Below are 25,160 nucleotides of genomic sequence, written 5' to 3'. Positions count from 1 at the left end.
TGTTACATTAACCTGATACGAGTGTGCTCATGTAATCGGAGCCTTAATTATTAGCATAGACTCGACAGCCCTATGGGCCTGTTTCCATGCTGTATAGCCCAAAGATTCTATCATTCAAACTTCCTTCTCAGCACCAAGAAGGGGCCCATGCTGCCAATGGGCACTTGAATGCATGGCATACAATGCTATTCCACAAACTTAATCACCTTATTACAAGAGAAATGTGCTAGACTGTGAGGTGGCAGCACTGCAGAGGAATATTGTGGAGAGTTGGACGGCGGGGAAAAAGGATAGGTGAGAAACACTGTGGGGAGATGAGGACGAGGGTTATTGTGGAGAACTGAGGGGAAGGACATGGTGGGAAGGGGAGTGAGAATATTCCAGACTGATAAAGGGGAGAGTTTATACAAGGTGATGAGGGGCAGGAGAGTACAGCGTGCTGAGAGGGGAAACGCTACAGGTGAGGAAAGCAACAGAGTGACAAGGGGAGAAGCACTGGAGTAGTCACAAGAGGAAGACTATGGAGTGATGAGTATAGGAACAATCCAAAGCATGGTAGCTCATGCCAGAGTGACTAATAAAGGATCATCAAGGAGCTACAGAGAGAGGAAACAGTTACGATGGAAGGATACAGCCTGCATTCATTTTTGTCTGGCCTCTCAAACTACCAATGGTCAACATTAAATGCAGCAAATTATCAAACATAATTAATATTAGAATTAAATGAGTAGTACTGTACTAAATTCATTTTGTCTTCATTTCAACCCACAGAATAAAACTTCTAATTCCTGTCTGGTCGACCCTATGATCCATTGACCCGGAAGTGGTGAGCTGCCATTGAGAAATCTGAAACTTATCACCAAACTTGATGATCTTCTGGAGGAGATGGCGCCAGCGAACAACTTGACCAAGGATGACATCCTGCAGAAGGTTCAAGAAACTACTTCTTTCACTTCTTTTACATCTTCTTTCTCTTTCAAATGTGATTCTGCTGCTGTTGGAGCCTGTGATCAATATTTTCGTGGTGTGTTTTCTGGGGCTGATTAACCAATCTTGCTCTTTGCTCTCTCCGGGGGTGTTTTTGGGCAAAGCTTGCAGCCTCGAGGCCAGGTGTTTAGCGTCATCTACCAGCCTCTCACTTGCTGCTACTGGAGAAAGGTGTCCGCCAGTGTCGGTCTTTCTCTCCTTTTTGCTTGCTGCTCTCAAAGGAAACTTCCTGTGTTTGAATGGTCTCTCTCTCTCTTGATGCTGTCAGAGACTGATGCCGGAGTCGTGGGTCTTGGATAATGTTTACTCGATGCAGTTTGTGCATTGGACTCTGTAGTTCCACGTTATGATGTGTTTCTGATTTTTAGTCGCTCCTTTTTATTGTTGCTATTTTGAGCGAAGTTAAATTGGGGTGGCCTGCAGATAATGAACACTAGGCTGAAATGAATATACCTGGACCCTTTCAATTCTGTGACTTATATTCTGTTTTTTTAGCTAGTATTTTTGTCGCCGTTTGCGCAATTTGGTTTTTTTTTCCACATGTGGAGAGCTGATGTTTATTCTTTGAAAGGGTTCCATGATTTTATTTGTTTCGTGGTTCTCTGCGAAGAAGACGAATCTCAGGATTGCACACTGTATACATACTTTGATACTAAATGTAATTTGAATCCTTTGAATGAGGACTATCATAATATTTATAATTTACCTTAATGAATTTTTGTTCATCTTGCTATCTTATAATAGATGTGCTTTGAATCTTTGAATCTTTTGATGAACAGCAGGCGATAGCGCACAGAGATTGGAAATGTAGAGTGGTATTACCAATGCAGATTGACAAAGACAGAAACTATATGGAGCAACATTCGGGGAATGATCTTTCTGTCACTTCCAAAAAAGATATTCTTCCTTTGTCATTAATTTTCTGCTCTGACGAAAGCCCAGCGAACTGAGACATAATGGCCTTTCTCCTCGCTATATGACCTGACATGCACCATTACTCCTGAAGTCCTCCCATCTTATTCTGAGTACATTTAAGCCAATGCAATAGCTTTGTTGTACTTGTTGGGCCACTATAACACCATAGCACTATAACAAACTCAGTGAGTATAACAGGATAATCTTTCTGCTTTCTGACCTTTAGTTCATTTGTTTCCAGCTCCAGATGAATTTAAACTCCAGGCAATGTCCTGTGTGAAACTAATGCAAGTATGACATTACACTGAACTGAAGCACAGTGACGGTTAAAACCGGGGACAAGGACGTAAACTAGCCTCACTGAGAAGCGATCAGATGGACTTCCATGCTGAAAGATGAGAATAACCTGATGTCTTCACTGTAGAAGCTACTGAGACACAACTCAAAGTTCTAGAAGACTTTAACTACATTATAGATAACACATTTGTTGCAAGATACTTATTTACATTCAGTTCTCCTCAGCATAATTGAAACTTTTCGAATGTTGAAAGGCCTAGACAGAGTACATATGGAATAGATGTTTCACACGGTGAGAGAGTCTAGGACAAGAGGGCACAGTCTCAGGATGGGGGGGGGGGGTGCCCTTTCAAAACAGAGATGCAGTGAAATTTCTTTAGCCAAAGGGTGGTGAATTTGTGGAATTTGTTGTGGAACATGCAGCTGGGGAGGCCAGGTCGTTGAGTGTATTTAAGGCAGAGATTGATAGGTTCTTGATTGCATAGGGCATCAAAGGCTACAGGGAGCAGGCTAGGAACTGGGGTTGAGGAGGAGAAAAAAAAAGAATCAGCTATTGAATGGTGGAGCAGGCTCGATGGGCCAGATGGCTTAATTCTGCTCCTATGTCTTATGGTCTTACATTACAAACTACTGAGTAAATACAGCTATTTTTGCCTGTAATAAAGAGCTCTTAATATGTTATATTCCAGAACACCTTTGCTCTGGGGTTGCTGATACTGTGGGATGATGGAATTATAAAGAACACCTTCAATGGGGACCAGAGTGTGGGGGAGATCTGCTGGCTGCCTGCTCCAGTCTCCAGTGTACCACAAGAAAACTCGCCCTCTGGTGGCCTGTCAAAGAGTTGAAGGAGTGGAAATCTTTTCAAAAATAAAACATCAATAATGGTTATTTTTCTTTATGACGTTGGTATCCGTTTTTCCCATTCATAAAAGCATCAGCACATGTTTTTGAGAAATCATCACATTAACTCCTGTAATTTTATCTGCATACAATTTATTTCATATGGACAAAATTTAAAATCAAATTTGCCATGTAAATATGTGAAATGTTAAATGTTCATCCTAATTCTAAACTGACCTGTATACTGTGGAATTCATAATATCCCAAGATAACCTTAAAGTCCTAAGTATCATCTCTGATAGGTACAAGTAGGCCATAAGACCATAAGACATAGGAGCAAAATTATGCCATTCGGCCCATTGAGTCTGCTCTGCTATTTCACTATGGCTGATTTATCATCCCTCTTGAACCCATTCCCCTGCCTTCTCCCCATAATCTTTGATGCCCAGAATCATCAAGAACCTATCGAACTCCTTGGCCTCCGCAGACGTCCATGACAATGAATTCCACAGATTCACCAGCCTCTGGCAAAGGAAATTCCTCCTCATCTTTATTCTAAAGGGATGTCCCGCTATGTGCCCCTCTACTCGCCCACTAAAGGAAACATCCTCTCCACATCCACTTTATCTGAGCCTTTTAAATATTTGATATGTTTCAATGAGATCCCCCCCATTCTTCTAAACTCCAGTGAGTATAGACTCAGAGCTATCAAATGCTCTTCATATTGTACACAAACTCTTTCCTTCCTTGAATCATTCTCCTGAATCTCCTCTTGACACTTTGCAGTGTCAGTACATCTTTTCTTAGATAAGGAGCCCAAAACTGCTCACAATACTCCAACTGCAGTCTTATAAAGCCTCAGCAATACATCCTTGCTCTTATATACTTGTCCTCTTGAAAAGAATACTAATATTGTATTTGCCTTCCTTACCACTAGCTAAACCTGCAAGTTAACCTTCAGTGAATCTTGCAAGAGAACTACTAGGTCCTGTTGACTCTGATTTTTGAAATTTTTCTCTGTTTAGAAAATAATCTATGCCTTTATTCCCTCTACCAAAGTGCATGACCACATTATTATTATTGCACATTGGTAAATTATTATTGTGCATATTATTATTCTGTACTTTATTATTAGTTATTATTATTATTGCTAAGTGTGTTTTTAAATGCTGCTGCTGAAATGAAATAATTTCCCGCTCAGGATCAATAAAATACATTACTATTATTATAATACACTTCCCTACACTACATTCCATCTGCCACTTCTTTGCCCATTCTGCCAATCTGTCTAAGTCCTTCTGCAGCTTCTCTGCTTCATCAACACTACCTGCCCCTCTATCTATTTTCATATTATCCCCAAACCTAGACACAAAGCCATCAATTCCATCATCCAAATCATTGACATATAATGTGCAAAGAAGCAGTCCTAATACCGATCCCTGCGAAGCACTGCTAGTCACTGGCAATCAGCCAAAAAAAGCCCCTTTATTCACACTCTTTGCCAATTCATGTATCTTTCCTGCAATTCCATGGGCTCTTCTCTGGTTAAGCAACCTCATGTGTGGCACCTTGTCAAAGGCCTTCTGAAAACCCAAGTAAACAACATCCATTGACTCCAAACACAAGAAATTCTGTAGATGTTGGAAATCCAAAGTAAGCAGACATAATGCTGGAGGTGCACAACTGGGGCAGGCAAAATAGATGGAAATGAAGAAACAGTCGATGTTTTGGGCTGAGACACTTCTTCCGGACACTTTGTCTATCCTGCCTGGTATTTCCTCAAATAATTCCAACAGATCTGTCATGAAAGATTTTCTCTTAAGGAAACCATGCTGAGTTTGCTCTGTTTTATTATGTGCCCCCAAGTACCCTGAAACCTCATCCTTAATAATGGACTCCTACATCTTCACAACCACTAAAGGCAGGTAACTGGCCTATAATTTCCTTTAATCTGTGTTTGTCTCTTCTTAAAGAGTGGAGTGACATTAGCAATTTTAGTAATTTTTGGAAGATCATTACTAATGCCTCCACAATCTCTTTAGCTACCTCTTACAGAACACTGGGATGTTGTCCATCTGGCCCAGCTGACTTATCTACCTTCAGACTTTCAGCTTCCCAAGCACCTTCTCCTTGGTAACAGCAACTACACTCCCTTCTGCCCCCTGACACTCTCGAATTTCTTTCATACTGCTTGTGTCTTCCACAAGGAACATTGATGCAAAGTATTTATTAAGTTTGTCTGCCATTTCTTTGTCCCCCATTGCTACCTCTGTAGTGTGATTTTTGTATCTGCTCTTGCCTCTCTTTTACTCTTTAAATAGGGGTGTTTTAGGATGTTAGGTTAACATTGGGTCAGTTTGAACGCTGATTTTCTTGAACCCTGATTAAGTGCGACCCCGCTTTTCTCGCAATGACATTTTTTGACTCAAACGATCGTGTTATAATGGGGTTTTACTGTATCTGAAAATATATATATTATTGGTATCCTCTTTTATGTTATTGGCTAGCTTACCTTCATTTTTCATCTTTTTTCTCCTTATGGTTTTTTAGTTGCCTTCTGCTGGTTTTTAAAATCTTCCCAAATCCTACTGACTTTTTGGTATAGTGTATACCTTTTCTTTTGCTTTTGTACTGTCTTTGACCTCCCTTGTCAGCCAGGGTTGCCTCATCCTCTCTTTAGAATACTTCTTCATCTTTGGGATGCAATTACCCTGCGCCTTCTGAACTGAGCCCCGAAACTCCAGCCTTTGCTGTTCCACTGCTGTTGTGCTCTGGTAGGGACCCCCTAACTCATCCCCCCCCCCCCTAACAACAGTATCCAAAGAGGTAGACTTGCCCCTGAGGGGAAAGGCTACAGGGGGACCCTGCACAAACTACTTACTCCCTTTTCTTCTCCTGGTGGTCACTCATCTGCTATCTGAAGCCTTCACCCTGGGTGTGACCACCTCAGTAAAAGTCTAATCTCTGAGGTTTTCAGCCTCCCAGATGGTCCTGAGTGCACCTAGCCCCAGCTCCAGCTCCAGGAATAACTTTTGATAAGTTAATGAGGTAGATTAATTTTGTTCCATCAATTGGGGTTGAAATTCTGGACAACAATATCTTAAAATCCCAAAATAGTTGTCAGCCATATCACTCTTAATTTTCAGTCATAATACTGAGGGTTCAATCCCACTCACAAAACTCTAGGCTGTGACATTACTCCTGTAATGATTGAGAGCTGCATGTTGGAGTTGCTGTGTTTTTAAAAGAAATATTAAACAAAAACACCCTCGGCTTTCTGTGATAGACAGTAATGAGAAATTCTACAGTTGCTGGAAATCTGAAGCAACACACACTAAATGCTGAGGGAGCTCAGCAGGTCAGGCAGCATCCGTGGAAATGAATAAGCAGTCAATGTTTCAAGCCGAGACCCGTCTTCAGGACTGAGAACGAAGGGAGAAGGCGTCAGAGTAAGGTAGGGGGATAGGAAGGATAGCTAGAAGATGATAGGTGAAGCCAGATGCATGGGAAAGATAACGGGTTGGAGAAGAAGGAATCTGATAGGAGAAAAGAGTGGGCCATAGGAAAAAGGGAAGGAGGAGTGGACCCAGGGGAAGGTGATAGGCAGCTAAGAAGAGGAAAGAGGCTAGAGTGGGGATGAGTGAGGGATTTTTTTTAACTTAGGAAGAAATTGATATTCATACCATCAGGTTAGAGGCTACCCAGACGGAATATGAGGTGCTGCTCCTCCATCCTGAGGGTGAACTCATCTTGACACAAAAGGAAGTCATGGACTGACATATCAGAATGGGAATGGGAATCAGAATTAAAATGTTTAGCCACTCGGAAGTTCTGCTTGCGGCAGATGGAGTAGAGGTGCTTGACAAAGCAGTCCTCCAATTTACAATGGCTCTCACCAATGTAGAGGAGGCTGCATCGGGAGTACCAGACACAACAGATGACCCCAGCAGAGACCAGATGGTATGTTTCTGCCTTTTAGAGCTCTTTGACTCCATGACTCTGTATGGAAGAAGGCCTATGGTCCTTAATGTTATGATAATATTAACCCTCATGTAACAGCTCTTAATATAAATTATTTGCTTATTATCATACTGTTGTTTGTATGATTTCTGTTTGTAAGTTAGCAATTATGCTCCCACAAATGACAACCACTACACTTCAAAAGTACTTCATTGGCAGTAAAGTGCTTTGAAACATCCTGTTGCACACTACACAGTATATACGGTACATGTAAGTGTTTTAACATTTAAATGGGTTGTTCAATAATTACTTGCTCCCACTTGAAAAATTATGGTGAATGTCAAAATACTAAAGTATCTAAATTATTGAATTCTTTAGCTTGCTTGATTAGAATTCACCACTAAAGGTTTCATGCAGGACAAAAAACATCTTCCTATCCAAATTCTGCTTTTTCTGTGATTTACGTTCACCACCCAATGCAGTAATATGTCTGAAAGAAACACTAACTTGATTAGTGCATCACTTTACCATGCTGGCAATCACCAGTCCCGCAGCGGCCTGGAAGAAGTTTGTACGTTCTCACCATGACCACCTGGGTTTCCTCCAGGTGCTCCGATTTCCTCCCACATTCCAAAGGTTTTGGAATGTGTAGTGTGTGGGCATGCTAAGTTGGTACGGGAATCATGGTGAAGGTTTCAGACTACCCAGGACAATCGTCACCGATTTAATTTGATGAAAACGATGCATTTCACTGTGTGTTTTGATATTTCGATGAACATGCAACAAATAAAGCTGATCTTTAAACCTTTGCCCAGCTTTAACTGATACCTTTGATCATTTACCTTGTGCAGCAGACCTAGATGTCGCTCAGTTTGTTGAAATATAGTTTTAATGTTTTTAAACATTCCCATTTACGAACAAGTTCAAGTTCAAGTTTAATTGACATTCAACCATACAATAACTACTTTAGAAGGAGGTAAAAGCTATGGCAGCAACAAGTACATAGCTACTTGTGTGGGAAGTGGAGCTACATCCAGTTAAAGGAATGTGCCTCTATTCAAATTGGCCCTGCAGGGGGTTCAGCGGCAGTATTAAGAATGTACCAAACTGGGCATGTAATGAGATTTTGTTTAGAAATTGTTGAGAAGTGTTATTAGACCAAGCATTGTGAGAAGGTGGCATTGGCAAATGTCCATTAAAACGTGATTGGGTGCAACAACATTACTTATGTTGGATATCTGTAAGGAAATCCAAATAGGCGGGGAACTTGTTGAAATGTTGTTTCGAAGCTCAATCCTTCTCTTCATTCGGCACATATTATTTTGAATACTTCGGGTGTCTCATCACTGTAAATGGATCTCATACCTTATGGCTTTAAGTGGTCGTTTGAATGTATTAAAAATATTTTTGTATGGACTGTAAGTGCAGAAGTAACCCAACAATGAGCCTCCCTCACCCCAACTAAATTGGGGTTCTAATGTTTTCTGACATTCATTCTTTCAGGTTTTTAGACTGTAAGACCATAAGATATAAGAGCAGAATTAGGACATTTGCCCACTGAGTACACTCCACCATTTCATCATGTCTTGTTCATTTTTCCTTTCAACCCCAATCTCCTGCCTTCTCACCATATCCCTTCATATCCTGACTAATCAGTAACCTATCAACCTCTGCCTTAAATATACACAATGACTTGGCCTTCACCGCTGCCTGTGGCAATGAATTCTACAGATTTGCCACTGACTGGCTAAAGAAATTCTTCCTCATCTCCATTTTCTGCTGTCTCATTGATGTCTGCAAAGAGTAAGAATTTCAGGTTGTGTACTGTACATGATCTCTGATATCAAATCGGACCAATGAACCATTGAAATGATGTACAATCAATCAATCAGATCAAATCTCTGCAGACCTGTCACATCTAATCATGCATAGTGGTGAACAACTGAATAGTTAAGGAAGAGGTTCGAAGAAGAACCCAATCCTCAGCAAAGGCAATGAGTGTTAAAGAGAGGCTGGAGAATTCACATCATCACCAATATTCAACCAGTGGTGCCAAATGAATGATTCATTTGGACTTCTTCGTGAGATCCTCACCATCACAAGTCAGTCTTTGGCCAAGTCAGTTCAACATCATGAAATCCCTGACGATGTCAAGAAATAATACCGTATCGAAGTTCAAACTAGATTTATTATCAAATTATGTATACATTATACAACCTTGAGATTCATCTCCTGACAGGCAGCTACAAAACAAAGAAATCCAAAAGGACCCATCCAAAAAAACGATCATCAAACCCCCAATGTGCAGAGAAAGAAAAAAAAACAATTTGTGAAAATAATAAAAGCAAGCAAATAGCATTCAGAAACAAGAGAAAGTCTGCAGATGCTGGAAACCCAAGCAACACCCACAAAATGCTGGAGGAGCTCAGCAGGCCCAGCAGCATCTAGGAAAAGAGTACAGTCGATGTTTTCGGGTCAAAACCAATAGCATTCAGAAACAAAGCTCTCGAAAGAGAGTCCATCCACAGACACAGAGCCAAGAAAAGCTTGACAGCACTGCATATAGCAATAGTTATGGGATCAAGTCAACTTCCAGACTATAACACTGAAAGTGAATGCTCCAGAATTAGCCCCGTTTCTATACAAAATCTTTGAAGTGCAATTGTATCACTGGCATCAATGCAGAAAATTATCAGATATGTCCTGTCTACATAAAGTAGAACAAATCTTGTCTCACTAATTACTGCCCTGTCAGTCCCTTCTCAGTTATGATCAAAGCAATGAAAGTGTCATTAAGCATGCTTTCAAGTTGCAAATTATCACCAGTCATTTGCTCTTCAACACTCGGTTTGGGTTTCAGCAGGACTACTTGGATCTTCTAGACCTTATCACAGCCAAAGAGTTGAATTCCGGAGCTGAGGTAACAGTGATCCTGACTTGCTGAGTTCCTCCAATATTTTGTGTGTATTAGCTCTATATTTCCACTATCTGTGTTTACATAAATTTGCAAGAATATTTCCAGGAATTGCGGACCTGAGTTATAGCAAAAGGTTGAATAGATTAGGATATTTTATAACTAGAACATAGGAGAATGAGGGGAGCTTTGACAGAATTATGCAAAATTGTGAGGGGTATAGATAGGATAAATGCAAGTGTTTTTTTCCTGCTGATTTTGGGTGAGACTAGAACTAGAGGTCATTGGTTAAGGGGGTGGAAGATGAAAAGTTTAAGAGGAACATGAGGGGAACTTCTTTTCTCAGAGGTTTCTTCACTCTCACCACCCTCTGAATGAAGAGGTTTCGTCATAGTCCTGTCCGGCAATTCCCCATTACCTCTTTAATTGAGCCTTAACTCCCCATGCCTGATTTCCAATCATTCCCAATTCAGCAAATTACACACACCTGTTTTCCATCAGTACCTGCAGGATAAAGACCCTGGAAACACACAAGGAACTGCCAGTTCATTGGTTGACTCTAGTTTGCGTAACCTTGTTTCATGGTTCTTAGGACTGCTAGTTCTAAGTCTAGCGTAGCTCCTGGGTACTGATTCCGTGCTTGCTACGTCAATAATGCCTCCCGACTCTGCCTCCGTGCTTGTGTTCTGCACTTGGGTTTGTCCACTGCCATGCTTGTGTAACAGGTTTCCCCTCAGTTCCCCTTAAACTTTTCACCTTTCACCCTTAACCCATGATCTCTAGTTCTAGTCTCACTCAAACACAACTGAAATAAAGTCTGTTTGCATTTAATTTATCTATACCCGTCATAATTTTGTTCCCCTCTATCAAATCTCTCCTCATTTGCCTACACTCTAGGTAATAAAGTCCTAGCCTATTCAAACTTTCCCTGCAACTCAAGTCCTCAAGTCCAGGTAACGTTCTTGTAAACTTATGTAAGCGCAAGAGTTTCTGCAGATGGTGGAAATCTAGAGCTAATACACGCAAAATGCTGGAGGAACTCAGCAAGTCAGGCAGCATCTATGGAGGGGGAATAAGCAGTTGACATGAAGACAATCACTCCTACCTCAGCTCTGGAATGAGCTGCCTGCAAAAGAGTTGGATTTCAATACTTGAAAGAAATGTGGATATGTACATGGATGGGAGGGATATGGAGGGCTATGGTCTTGGTGCAGGATGATGGGAGTAGGCAGAATAATAGTTTGGCACAGACTAGACAATCCAAAGGGCCTGTTTCTGTACTGTAGTATACTAATACTCTATAACTCTATAAATAATTCACAATTTTTATAAGAAAGAACACAATTAGAATAAAAAACCTCAAAGTTCAAAAAGTTCAAAGTAATTTTATTATAAAAATACAAATATGTCACAACATACAACCCTAAGATTCATTTTCCTGTGGGCATACTCAGCAAATCTATAGAATAGTAACTATAACAGGATCAATGAAAGATCAACCAGAGTGCAGAGGACAATAAATTGTGCAAATACAGATATAAATAAACAGCAATAAACAGCAATAGCATGAAATAACAAGATAAAAAGTCCTTAAGGTGAGATCATTGATTGTGGGAACATCTCAGGGAATGGGCAATTGAATGTAATTATCCCCTTTTGTTCAAGAGCCTGATGGTTGAGGGGTAGTAACTATTCTTGAATCTGGTGGTGAGAGTCTTGAGGCTCTTGTACCTTCTACCTGATGGTAGCAGCAAGCAAACAGCATGGCCTGGGTGCTGGGGATCTCTGATGATGGATGTTGCTTTCCAATGACTGTGTTCCATTTAAATGTGTACAATGGCTGGGAGGGCTTTACCCCTGATGCACTGGGTCAAATCCACTATCGTTTGCAGGATTTTCCATTCAAAGACTTTGGTGTTTCTATCCCAGGCTAAGATCCAGCCAGTTAGTACATTCTCCACTATACATCTACAGAAGTTTGTCAAAGTTTCAGATGTCATGCCAAATCTCCACAGACTCCTAAGGAAGTAGAGGCGCTGCCGTGCTTGCTTTGCAATTGCACTTATGTGCTGGTCCAGGACAGATCTTCTGAAATAGAAACACCAGGAATTTAATGTTGCTAACCTCTCTACCTCTGATCCTCCGATGATTACTGGCTCATGGACCTCTGGTTTCCCTCCCCAGAAGTCTACTATCATTTCCCTGGTCTTGCTGACATTGAGTGAGAGGAGGTTGCTATGACACTAGTCAGCCAAGTTTTCAACCTACCTCCTGCATGCTGATTCATCACCAACTTTGATACGGCCCACAACAGTGGTGTCATCAGCAGACGTGAATATGGTACTGGAGCTGTGCTTAGCCACACAGTCATGGGTGTAAATCGAGTAGAGCAGAGGGGTTAGTACACAGCTCTGTGGTGTACCTGTGTTGATGGAGATCATGGAGTAGATGTTGTTGCCAATCCAAACTGACTAAGTCCATTTGAGGGAAAAGTGATCAAAGGGGTTGTGGTATTGTATTGATTAGGGGTTTGCCGGCTCACTTGATCAATCAATGTCCTGAATTTCGACAATGTGCTAATTTCCTGCTGGATTTCATCCATCATGTTAGTGTCATCTCTCAGAAATACTTTGGGACAGTTTAGAGCATCTGAAAGCTTTGCATTTCCATGCTGGGATTTAGTTTAATTTTATGAGTCGAGAAGTATAAAGTTGTGCAGTCTAAAAAGTAGATAATGTTTTGGTCTCTGTGTTAATTGCTGTCAGAGTCATTTATGTATAATAACTATGATATTCAGAGGGCAAGCTATAATGGGAAATCGAGTAGTAAGAGAAGAGTTTTTCATGCTTGAATTAAATACATTATTGAACAGAATCTGATTATTCAGCCATGCTGCTGTGTTGATACTGTGCAATCAGATCCACTTAATCACTTTGAATACTAATCTTGGGTTCTTCTTCATCTTCTACTAAGTAATGAATATGCAGGAAACCACTATGCCAGCAGGAATTAACTGGGTCCAACCCATGAACTATTTTGTCCCCCAGCCCCTGAGGTTCTTCACCTTTGGATTTCTTTTCCCTGTTTAAAACAACTGAGCTTTCCGTAGGCTAGTGGGAAATAAGACTATCACAGCCCTCTTTTTACATAACTATAACAGGGTGTAGGGAAAGCTTTTCTAGTAATACCCATCGTGAAGAAGCTGTTCCTTCTGTCTGCATTTAGAGCAGGGTTTGCCAACCTTTATTATGCTGTGAGTCCCTACCATTGACCAAGGGGTCCGTGGTTCCCAGGTTGGGTATCCCTGATTTAGAGAATGCAAGTGAATCTCCTCAGTTGACTTTGAAACTCTGATGGTGGTGGGGATGGGGACAGAGGCCATCAGTGCTGCATCGGACCAATAAACATGGACTGTCTAGGAATGTGTACTCATTTTCTGAGATACAACTCGGAATAGGCCCTTCTGACCTTTCAAGCAGCACCACCCAGCAATTCCTGATTTAACCCTAGGCTAATCACAGGACAATTTACAATGACCAATTAACCTCCCAACTGGTACGTCTTTGGACTGTGGGAGGAAACCAGAGCACCAGGAGGAAACCCACGTGGTCATGGGGAGAACGTACAAACTCCTTGCATTTAATCACTAAAGTACAACATTGTGGGCTGAAAGGTCTGTTCCTGTGCTGTTCTATTCTCTGTTCTACACCCGCTGAGTATTTCAACCATGTTCTGGTTTGGGTGAAAAACTTACCTCTGATATCCCCCTTGTACCTACTTCCAAGCGCCTTAAAACTATTCCCCCTCGTGTTAGCTATTTCAGCCCATTTGGTTACCCACACGATCAATGCAGCAGCAGGAATTGAACCCAGGTCACTTGCACTGTAAAGCATTGTGCTAAACACTACCCTACCATGACGAACCCCCCGCCCCCTCCCCATACTGTGCCAGCCCCCTCCCCATACTGTGCCAGCCCCAATGCTTCCCAGTCCTCAGTCACCATATTAATTTGTATTTAATACAATTTATATCCTGCTGTTACTCAGCTTCACAATTCTACTGATATTTTCAGATCGCACCACACTGGTAGTTTGTATTGAGTAACAACTATCATCTTCATATTGTGTGAAGCAGTTTATAATTGGACGTTTTACAATTATGATTCTTCATGTTTGAAAAAGGTATAAATTTCCCCTGTGCCTTTTTCTAAGGATTGGGCATTTTCTGGGAGAGATGGTGGAGTTTTTCATGTTTGCAGCTCCTTCTGAACTCACTTGACAACCAGGGTCTTGCTGGCTTCTCTGCAGATATCAGTAATGGTGGAGTGAATCAGGGCCTGTAAAAAGAAAAGGTGAAAGCTAAAAGTGGCTTAGGGACAAGAGAAAGATGATTCATCCAGTAACTGGAAACATACCTATTGTGTATTTAATATTTCAATAATATTTGAGTGATCCTGCATATATTGTTTCATTAAGCATGCTTATTAGTTTAAATAATTAATTATGGGTTACATGTAAAAGTACATGATTTGCACACGCCATCACACTACCATGTGATACGTGTGCGCCTCACTTAAAGTAAAAATAAAAGTTAAACCCCCATTCCTGGACTCCAATATCTTCCTGTGAATTAATTTAATGCTTTGAAGTTATAAAACATAGAGTAAATATGTTGTAATTTTTAAAAAATCCATGTGACATCCTGTTTTGGCCTTCAAACCATACTCATCACGTTGCAGAAGTGCAAATAACCTGATCATTCTTTCCAAATTAAAAGCTTAAGATAAGCGAGAGTACAGAAATATTGAAAACCAAGACATGCTTTCCTTCCAGCATTTTAGCCACAGGAAGCCTGTGGGGTCATTTAACGAATAATCATTTTATTCCTGTAAATGTTCGCTGACAGCTGTTGGTTGGAGGAGAGCTGGCAGCATCTCCCAGCCTGGATGTATTCAGGTCATACCAGCTCCCACCAAATAATGATATCATCTGTCCTGCATTTGCATGGCATTTTCCAAGAAATACGGCATTGTATTGCCCATAAACTATAAGCAAAGTTAACTAAAAAAATTTTTAAAAGCTGCAAATACTAAAAATCTAAACCCAAACCAGAACATGTTTGAAATACTCAGCAGGTGTAGAACAGAGAACACATCAGCACAGGAACAGGCCCTTCAGCCCACAATGTTGTACTTTAGAGATTATATGTCTAAATCAGGGGTTCCCAGGTGTTGTTCAGAAGACGTATGGTGTGTTGGCCTTCATCAGCTGGGATCAAGAGCCATGAAATAATGTTAAAGCTATATAAGACTTCAGTGAGACCCCACTTGGAGTACTGTGCTCAGTTCTGGTCACCTCACTACAGGGAGGATGTGGAAACCATAGAAAGGGTGCAGAGGAGATTTACAAGGATGTTGCCTGGATTGGAGAGCGTGCCTTATGAGAATAGGTTGAGTGAACTTGGCCTTTTCTCCTTGGAGCAACAGAGGGTGAGAGGTGACCTGATAGACGCAGGGGTGTCAAACTCATTTTAGGTCACGGGCCGGATTGAGCAAAATGCAGCTTCATGCGGGCCGGATCAGTCCGACGCGTGCGAACGCAGCTTTCGTTGCCTCCGTTTTTTCAGCCTGCTCTCATGTGTCTCAGTTTCTGCTATAACTACAAAGTGTTTCACTTTACAAATTCCGTTTCTTATGAAGAAGACTGCCGAGCAAGACTGCCGAATAAACACTAAAAACCCTGAAAACCTGGTACCTGAATAAACTCAGCATTAGCCATATCATACGCCATAGGCGCTTCGATTACTGAGGCCAGCTTTAATAGTAATTAGATATTATCTCGCGGGCCAAAGATAATTCCACCGCGGGCCGGATTTGGCCTGCGGGCCTTGAGTTTGACATATATGTGATGAGAGGCATTGATTGTGTAGATATCCAGAGGCTTTTTCCCAGGGCTGAGATGGCTAACACAAGGGGGAATAGTTTTAAGGTGCTTGGAAATAGGTCCAAGGGGGATATCACAAGTTAGTTTTTCACACAGAGAGTGGTGGATGTGTGGAATGGACTGCCAGTGATGGTGATAGAGCCGGATACAATAGGGTTTTTTTAAGAGACTCTTAGATAGGTACATGGAGCTTAGGAAAATAGAGGGCTATGCGGTGGGGAAATTCTAGGCAGTTTCTAGAGTAGGTTACATGGTTGGCACAACTCTGTGAAGGGCCTGTAATGTGCTGTAGATTTCTATGTTCTATCTTCTATAAGGGGATGTCTCTGCAGGGAAGGTGGGTTAGGGTTAGGGTGAGGGGATTTCTCTGATGGGATAATACCAGGGTGACCTTGGGAATAAGCTGTAAACAATGCTATCTGTCAATAAGTTAATGGGAGTGTGTACATAGGCAAAATTATGTGGAACTTGCAAAATGCAGAGCAGGAGACCAGGCTGGACGTGACCTCCATTCCAAGAGAGAAATAAAACAAGCTGAATTAATATCACAAATGGATGACTGATACAGATCAAAAATCAAGTTACATGAAGTTGTAGATTTTAATATCAAGTCCATAAGGCAGAAGATTTATCAGATTGTCATGCACACCAAGGTACAATGAAATACTCTACCTTCCTCACATGCAGCTCACAGTTCACATGGAAGTGTAAATACAACAAATACAGTGACTGCCAAACAGCAGAAGAGTGCAAAAATAATATATAATAGTGCAATGTGAAGCAGCGGGAAAAGCAATGCTAAAGTGGCAATAACAGAGTAACTGAGAGAGGGAGACATTAGCACCTGGGAGTGTGCCAGCACCACTGGGGAGTGGGTGTGAAAGAGGTGATTGCTTCACAAGTGTGACAACAGTGGGGGAAGAAGCTGTCCATAAGGCGATCGTGACATCCAAAATTTCAAGCTCCTGTATCTTCTGTGGGCAAGTGGGCAAGGAGTGGCAGATCAAATTTGCCAAGAACGTACCCGCAGATTAGTAGAGCACAAATGCAAAACTGTTGGGAACTTAAACGCGGGCAGGACTGGCAGAGTATTGCAGAGCAGGGATCGAGGAGTACAAGCGCATATTTCCCTGATAGTGGTGAACTAGGTAGACAGGATTTTGAAGGATACATTTGACAGACTTTTCAGTACAAAAGTTAGGACCTCATATTACAACTGTATAAGACATTAGTGAACCCACACTTGGACTATTGTATGCCGTTCTGGTAGCAAGCAATAAGAAAGAGTCACTAAGCAGGACAGGGTGCAGAAACTATTCACAACTAGATCTGGAGAGCTTGAGAAACAGTGTTGGAAGCATAGGAATTTGGGTGTTGACCTTCTAAGGGTATATAAAAATCATGATCAGGTGAAAAGTCACTGGTTTTTTCCCAGGGTACGAAAGGCTAAAACAGGATGGCACAAATTTAAGGTGTGTGGGAAAATTTAAAGACGACCTGATGGGCAACCTTTTCACCTAGTGGATATACAGAATGAGCTACCAGAGAAAATGGGAGAAACAAGTATAATTATATTGAAAAGATGTTTGGACAAATACATCCTGATCTCATCAGTTTTCAGCCCAAAACGTCAACTCTTTAAAAGTTCAAAAAGGATCAAAGGTTCATTTTATTATCAAAGTATGTATGCAGAATACAATTCTGAGATCTGTCTTCTCCAGATAACCATGAAATACTGAAAAGCTGTGGAAGTTGTTGAAAGAAGAGACGTCAACATGAAAAAAGAAAAAGAAACAAAAACTTGCAAACCCCAAACTTGCCCAACCCCTCCCTCACACAAATACTATCATATGCCCACAATGATAAAAGAACAGCGACAATAACATCGAACCCCCAACCTCCTTTCTAACGCACAAAAACTAACACATCACCCTCAGACACCAAACCTCCAAGCCGCCAATCAGCAGCAAGAAAGAAACACAGAAAACTGAAGACCAATATAAATTACAGTCCATCACATAAATCTCAGAATTTCAAAAACATCCTCCATCAGTTTCAAGGCGAGTGACTGCTCAAACTCAGTCCTTCCACGGAGAGCAATAGATGCTCCATAGATGCTGCCTGACTTACTGAGTTCCCCCAGCATCATGTGTGTGTTACTCTGGACTTCCAGCATCTGCAGAATCTCTTGTGTCTATACCCCAAGATCAGTAGTTTTCAATTTTATAAACTGTTGCAGCAAATTAAACATTATATAAATGTGACCTAATGAATGCTGCCTCCAACATTACTGGTAATGATTTTCTGAAAATCATTTATGTGTTCACAGCGGGGAGACAGAATAATTAGATAATTCTTTTTTCCATCTGTTGAGGCTGTAACCAAAAGTTGATCAATTCAAATGGACAGCCAAGCAGGGCTGTGGTTAAGGGAATAAGTTTTAACATTTTACCATTAACTTCCTCAAAGCATTTGTTAAAGTGAGTTTGTGTCAGACAACAGATGATTCATACAAAGCCCTCAAAGACATTTCTATCACCCTGTGGATTCAGACCCACCTGTCTCTGATAATAACAGACTGACCCACATATTCTTTTGTTGCCTTTTCTCATCGCTCTAATCTACAGGGAAAAGTAGATGTATCTTTCTATATTGGATAGTACACAGTTTGCAGAACAAAACTCAGCATTTATTAACTTGTGATGCTCTATGGATGTGCCATTGGCAATTCACAGATAAGGTAAATCATTCAACCATATCCTATTATGTTTGGCCTTGAGAAATTAGCATTGGAGTTTGACAAGGACACATTTATTGTCTGCCTATACAGTATCTATGCTCCTGTATTGGAGAACCTACAACATGAAAGCTTTGCCTCTAAAAATAATAGGGGCCACAAAGAGGAAAAAAATATAGATGCTCCAATGATTAAAGAAGATTGAATATGCAATTTGGATGGCAGATTAACCATCAGGAGCTGGAGATTGAGTTGGAACTTTGATCCATTAGGTTCCGCCCAATTTCAAGTTCCACTCACATACAAGAGAAAATCTGCAGATGCTGGAAACCCTCTTAGTTCCTCCAGCATTCTGTGTATGTTTCAAGCTCTGCTTTCAGGCTAAGATCAGATGGGCCATGATGAAACTCAATGGCAAAGTGGCCTAAAGGAGACATAACACAGCCAAATTATGTTATTAAATGGAATTCTGTTTGTCCTCAATCTGAGAAGGTTGGTCCTCATTCCACTAGCTATGCAGACGCAGGACAGTTCAAGGACCTGGACTGTTCTCACCCGCAGCCCAAACTACACCTGCGCCGCTGTTCCTCACCCTCACTCCAGCTGGAGAAGGAATCCCTCCAAACACAAAACCAGCATGCAATGGGATAAGTTTGAAATGCTGGGCAGCAGAGAAAGTGGTTGCAATTAGACATTTCCATTAGGCATTTCCACCACCCGACACTCAATGCCACTTGGCTGAGCACTTCATCATTCAGACAGTCCAACACCAGAATATAGCCAGGATGGTGTTATGAGAACTGTCCTGTGTGCACTTTGCGTTAGCTTTGGAGCCTCAGCAGCCCATAAATCTACCATAGGTAGGGGACCTTATGCTAGTTCCTGCAGGAGTTACCCCTTGGCATAGAAAGAGATGTGAGAAAAGTGCTGGTAACTATCCCAGTACATTCCCAACACCTCATTATCATTCTACAGGCTCTTTTCAGGAACTCGCATTAAGACAGACACTAACTGATCTGGCTGGATTATCAGCTTGTTACTAATCTTCCTGCAGAAGGAACTTTCTCCAGCTGAGGGTTGTTGACCATCAGCGCCTATTGCTTGCTCCCCCTCACACAAAGTGTGTTCTAAACAATTAAATGCTGCTCTGTAGTGCTCCACACTCCTGCCCAACTTCCCACTACCTGCTGACCAATCATTTCCCCATACATGCAGGAAAGAGTAATCAATTTGGTGATGTCATAACAAAAATGATTTGCTCAGTGTGAGACTAATATTAGAGTATGTTGACTGTAAATATTCAAAGCATTACCTCTTTCGTTTGAGCTACATATATGTTTTTCTTTCTTTGGAATTACACTGGACAGCAAAGATTTTCCTTCCTGAACACTTTTAGTTGTATCTTATGGATTTTGGGCTACTGATCCTGAAAATCACCATGAAATTCCCGTATCACACAGCATTTTTTAAATCACCTATTTTTGTAATTTCAATTCATAATTCAAGTCAGATTAACTGATGTGAGGATTAGTTAGTCCACAAATCAAAGAGGTCATTGATGACAGACAATTCGAAGAACTTCTATTGGGTGTGGAGAAAATCGCATAGGAGGCATTCAAGGATGTTGTTGAAAATTTTCCTGGCAGCTACAAACTAAGTGCAGCTGGTGGACAACATGCTACAAGTATATAAAGCCATAAAGTGCAACATGTCATAAAGATTCATTTTCTGTATTCCCATCACTCTCATTTACACTTCTTCCCTGCAAATCTTTGCACTGTCAGTGATAAGAACTATACAATAGACAAGCGAGCCAGCACCGCCATTCACTGTGATCATGGCTGATCATCCACAATCAGAACCCCGTTCCTGCCCTCTCCCCATATCCCTAGACTTCACTATCTTTAAGAGCTCTATCTAACTCTTTCTTGAAAGCATCCAGAGAATTGGCCTCCACTGCCTTCTGAGGCAAAGTATTCTATAGATCTACAACTCTCTGGGTGAAAAAGTTTTTCCTCAACTCTGTTCTAAATGGCCTACCCCTTATTCTTAAACTGTGGCCTCTGGTTCTGGACTCCCCCAACATCGGGAACATGTTTCCTGCCTCTAGCATGTCCAATCCCTTAATAATCTTATATGTTTCAATCAGATCCCCTCTCATCCTTCTAAATTCCAGTGTATACAAGCCCAGTCACTCCAATCTTTCAACATATGACAGTTCCACCATCCCGGGTATTAACCTTGTGAACCTATGCTGCACTCCCTCAATAGCAAGAATGTCCTTCCTCAAATTTGGAGATCAAAACTGCACACAATACTCCAGGTGTGGTCTCACCAGGGCCCTGTAGAACTGCAGAAGGACCTCTTTGCTCCTATACTCAACTCCCCTTGTTATGAAGGCCAATGTGCCATTAGCTTTCTGCACTGCCTGCTCTACCTGCCTTCCTGTTCTTGCCACCAAAGTGGATAACCTCACATTTATCTACATTAAACTGCATCTGCCATGCATCTGCTCACTCACCCAACCTGTCCAAGTCACCCTGCATTCTCAGAACATCTTCCTCACGTTTCACACTGCCACCCAGCTTTGTGTCATCTGCAAATTTGCTAGTTACTTTTAATCCCTTCATCTAAATCATTAATGTATATTGTAAATAGCTGCGGTCCCAGCACCGAGCCTTTCGGTACCCCACTAGTCACTGCCTGCCATTCTGAAAGGGACCCGTTAATCCCTACTCTTTGTTTCCTGTCTGCCAACCAATTTTCTATCCATGTCAGTACACTACCCCCAATACGATGTGCTCTAACTTTGCCCACTTATCTCCTATGTGGGACCTTATCAAAGGCTTTCTAAGCATGGTGAAAGGTTTCACCAGGACATTGTAGTCATGGAGAAATGGTATCAGGGCAACTGGAATCCATCAATGCTGCCTGATTATTGTTGGACACTTAAGGGAGAAGTCTCAAACACTCTGTACAAATGAAAATCATCAACAAAACCACTGTTAGTTTAATTGAACTATTGCAAAATGTCAGTACTGTTATGTAATTAAATGCATTATATTCAAAAAAAGTTAATTTCTTGTTTCTCCAAATTCCTGTGTGATGCAAATCATCTGAAATTATATTTGTGTTCAGTTTCAAGCAATCTATCACAAACTGAAAAAAAATTCTGAGAAAACAACACTTTGGGAAAAAATTCTTGACCAGTGTTATTTACCATGAAATAAAACTGTATTGTGAAAGTTTCAAATTATATGTTAGGTCCTACTAATAAGTAGTGAAATTGTCAAATCTTTTGCTTTCTTACTCAAGCAAAATGAAGTCAAGAGATATGGGGTTAATACAAGAACATGGTGCTGAGCTAGAAGATCAGCCATGATATATTGAAAAGCAGAATAGGACAAGAGGCTGAATGGCCTATCACTCCTCCTCCCCCCACCTTTTTATTCTGACATTTTCCCCATTCTTTCTCAGACTTGAAGAAGAGGATGGGCCGAAATCATTGACTGTTTGTTCATTTCCGTTGATGCTGCCTGACCTGCTGAGTTCTTCCTGCATCTTGTGTGTGTTGCTTTGGATTTCTAGCATCTGCAGACTTTCTCTTGTTTATTGTTTCTTATGTTATGATATCATATCTTCAAAATGAGGAGTTGTTTTTGGCAGAATCAGGCTGAACACACAGTAGACGGTAATGACTAAGCCAACAAAAACGGCAATTGGACAAGATTTTCATCCCAGTTTCTTACACCTTCATGGCATTGTTCTTCCCAATATCTGTAAAATCCCTACACCTCTCTGAGGTTTCCTGTTTCTTTAATTCTGACATCTTATCCAATCTCAGGTAGGAGAGATTGAGCTTTCTGAGTTGATGGTCTCTTGATCTTAGAAGAATTGGAGATGATCTCTTTGAAACATACAAAACTTTTATGAGGATTATTTAGATGCAATGTTTCATCTGGCTAGGGTTTCTGGACACAATGGTCTTTGGTTTAAAATAATGGATAAGATATTCAGGACAGAGAGGAGAAGAACTTTCTTCATTCTCTAGATGGTTAACTGTATAAAGTGACAATGACATAGCTAGCTTGCTAAGCCATGACATTGTTATGTGATTCTTACAGTATATTAAATTTTGGATCTTGAATAGAATTTCATCCTCAAAATGCTAATTCAAAATGATGCGATGAAGCAATATCAACACAATTGTCCGTTGCAAACTTGTCCAAGTCAGAATCAGGATCAGGCTTTTATTGTCACCGATGCTGAGAAACACCTTAGGATGTGCTGGGGTCATCGGGTGTTTCAGGTGTTTCAACGTTAAGTACCCTCGCCCAGGCGACCCGCTAGGGTTGATCAGGCCCCAGCTTGCGTCCCAGCAGAACTGCTCCATGGGTCACACCTCTTGATCAATAGTCACCTGGAGGCTCGCTCAGCAGCCTCTGTGAGAGTTCTGATAGCTCTTCTCTTTGCAGCCCCTGTTATGCCGAGGAGAGAGTAGGTTTTGCAAAGCGAGCAACCAGCAAAACCTCTACACAACACCTGTCATGAAACTCCTTGTTTTGTGGCAGTACAGTACAAGACAAACATTATGGTAAGTTACAAAATAAATAAATAGTGCCAACAAGGAATAGTAAGATAGTGTTCATGGGCTATTTAGAAATATGAAAGTGGAGGGGAAGAAGCTGTTTCCAATTCTTCTTTGGGCTCCTGTGCTTCCTTCTCGATGACAGTAATGAGAAAAGGGAATGTCCTGGACAATGAAGGTCCTTCAAGGTGGATGTGGCCCACCTAGGACACTACCTTTGGAAGATGTCCTCAATGGTAGCGAGTCTTGTGATGGAGTTGGCTGAGTCTACAACCTTCTGCAGCTTCTTACGATCCTCTGCATTGACACCCCCATTCCACTCAATGGTGCAACCAGTTAGAACGATCTCCACTGTGCATCTGAGGAAAATTTTGAGAGATCTTGGTGGCAAATTGCTGTCCTCGCTGTCCTTTTTCCTGATTACATAGCTGGAAATGACCAGGGTTTGTTTGATGAACATAATTTTTATCTAGCGACTGCTTATTTTCTGAGAAAATTATGTTTCTTTTGGTGAGAGGAGTCATTCCTAGTCCAACATGTCAGATCATGGCTTCCTCGTGCCACGATGAGGCCACCCTCAGGGTGGAGGACCAACACCTTATACTCTGTTTGGATAACCTCCAACCTGACGGCAAGAACATCAACTTCTCCTTCCAGTAAAAATAGTTCCCTCCCCCTCCCCTCTTCTGCTTTTCCACTCTTGCCTCTTACCTCTCTCACCTCCTCCTGGTGCTCTTCCTCCTTCACTTTCTCCTATGGACCGCTCTCTTCTCCTATCAGATTCCTTCTTCTCCAGCCCTTTACCTCTCCCACTCACCTGGTTTCACCTATCACCTTCTAGTTATCCTCCTTCCCCTCACCCCTCCTTTTTATTTTTGCTGTCTTCCCCCTTTCTTTCCACTATTGAAGAAGGTTCTCAGCCCAAAACATCAACTGTTTGCTCATTTCCATGGATTTGCCCTGGACTACTGAGTTCCTCCAGCATTTTGTGTGTGTTGCTTTGGGATTCCAGCACCTGCAGAATTTTTGTGCTGATAGTTTATCTGCACTGCTTTTCAAACAGATTACATAATAGATAACATTTTAGTGACTGCAGTAGTCAAGAAGTTACACACCCTATCCTGAATCTCCGCTTCATTTCCTGTTACAATGTTACCAATTCTTTATTGCCTACAGAATTGCTATTACATTCAATCATCATCCACCCCAGGGAAATCAGTCCCTGAGCCCCAAGTCCAATACTAAGAAATGAACTAGGTGAAAAAATACAAAGCAGTATACATGCCATTGTGGAAAGCTTTCAGACTTTCAGCACAGAAACTGTGCTTGTTATTGAAGCACAATTTGTCAAATCACTGAAGTTTAAAAATATGTTCACTTGAACCTCAAATTGTGGTTAACAGTTGTTGAGGATAATGGAATCCTTCTCGCTGGTTGTCACTTCCCACTTCAATTGCACTCACGCTAATCGCAATAACTTTATGAAGGGCTCCAATAATTAACTAACGCATCAAACAGAGAACTAAGGATTCAGAAATTACATAATGTCATGATGCTATACTTTTGAAGACTGGACACAAATGTAACCCGGAGAAGGTAGCAGTCAATGTGCACAAAGAAGATCTCACAAGCTGCAAATGCTTAAACCAGGGGTTCCCAATCTTTTTATGCCATGGACCCCTACCATTAACTGTGGGGACCCTGGCTCAGACTAATATTTTAGATGTACATTGAAGAAAAAAAAATTGGTCAGGGAACAAGTAAAACTTTTTTTTTTCTTTTTCAAATCTGCTCTGGAATCTTTCATACTTATCCAACCAGCTAAGTAAGTCTGCATTTTTATGGTTCTTTGTACCATCTGTATAGCACACTAAGAAACTTAACACTAAAAAGCCAGCCTTGCCTGCAATCGCTATATTCTATGAACAAATTAAAGAAAGAGGTTTTAACCCACAGCTTTCTGATCTAGAGGTGATA

The 25,160-nt window shown here is 41.2% G+C and overlaps 1 long non-coding RNA gene across 1 annotated transcript in view; it reads left to right on the top strand.

Moving 5' to 3' along the window:
* LOC140741752 (uncharacterized) overlaps positions 1–4,331 on the top strand; it is a 64,726-nt gene extending 60,395 nt beyond the window's left edge. The window contains exons 4-5 of the long non-coding RNA XR_012102124.1: positions 772–930; positions 2,889–4,331. This is a non-coding gene — a long non-coding RNA (uncharacterized lncRNA). The remainder of the gene's footprint in view (positions 1–771; positions 931–2,888) is intronic.
* Positions 4,332–25,160: the final 20,829 nt, after the last annotated feature.

Source organism: Hemitrygon akajei, chromosome 19, assembly GCF_048418815.1.
Source record: "Hemitrygon akajei chromosome 19, sHemAka1.3, whole genome shotgun sequence".
Taxonomy (NCBI): Eukaryota; Metazoa; Chordata; class Chondrichthyes; order Myliobatiformes; family Dasyatidae; genus Hemitrygon; species Hemitrygon akajei.
The sequence above is the reverse complement of the archived record's forward strand: the minus strand, read 5'-3'. Positions and strand labels throughout refer to the sequence as shown.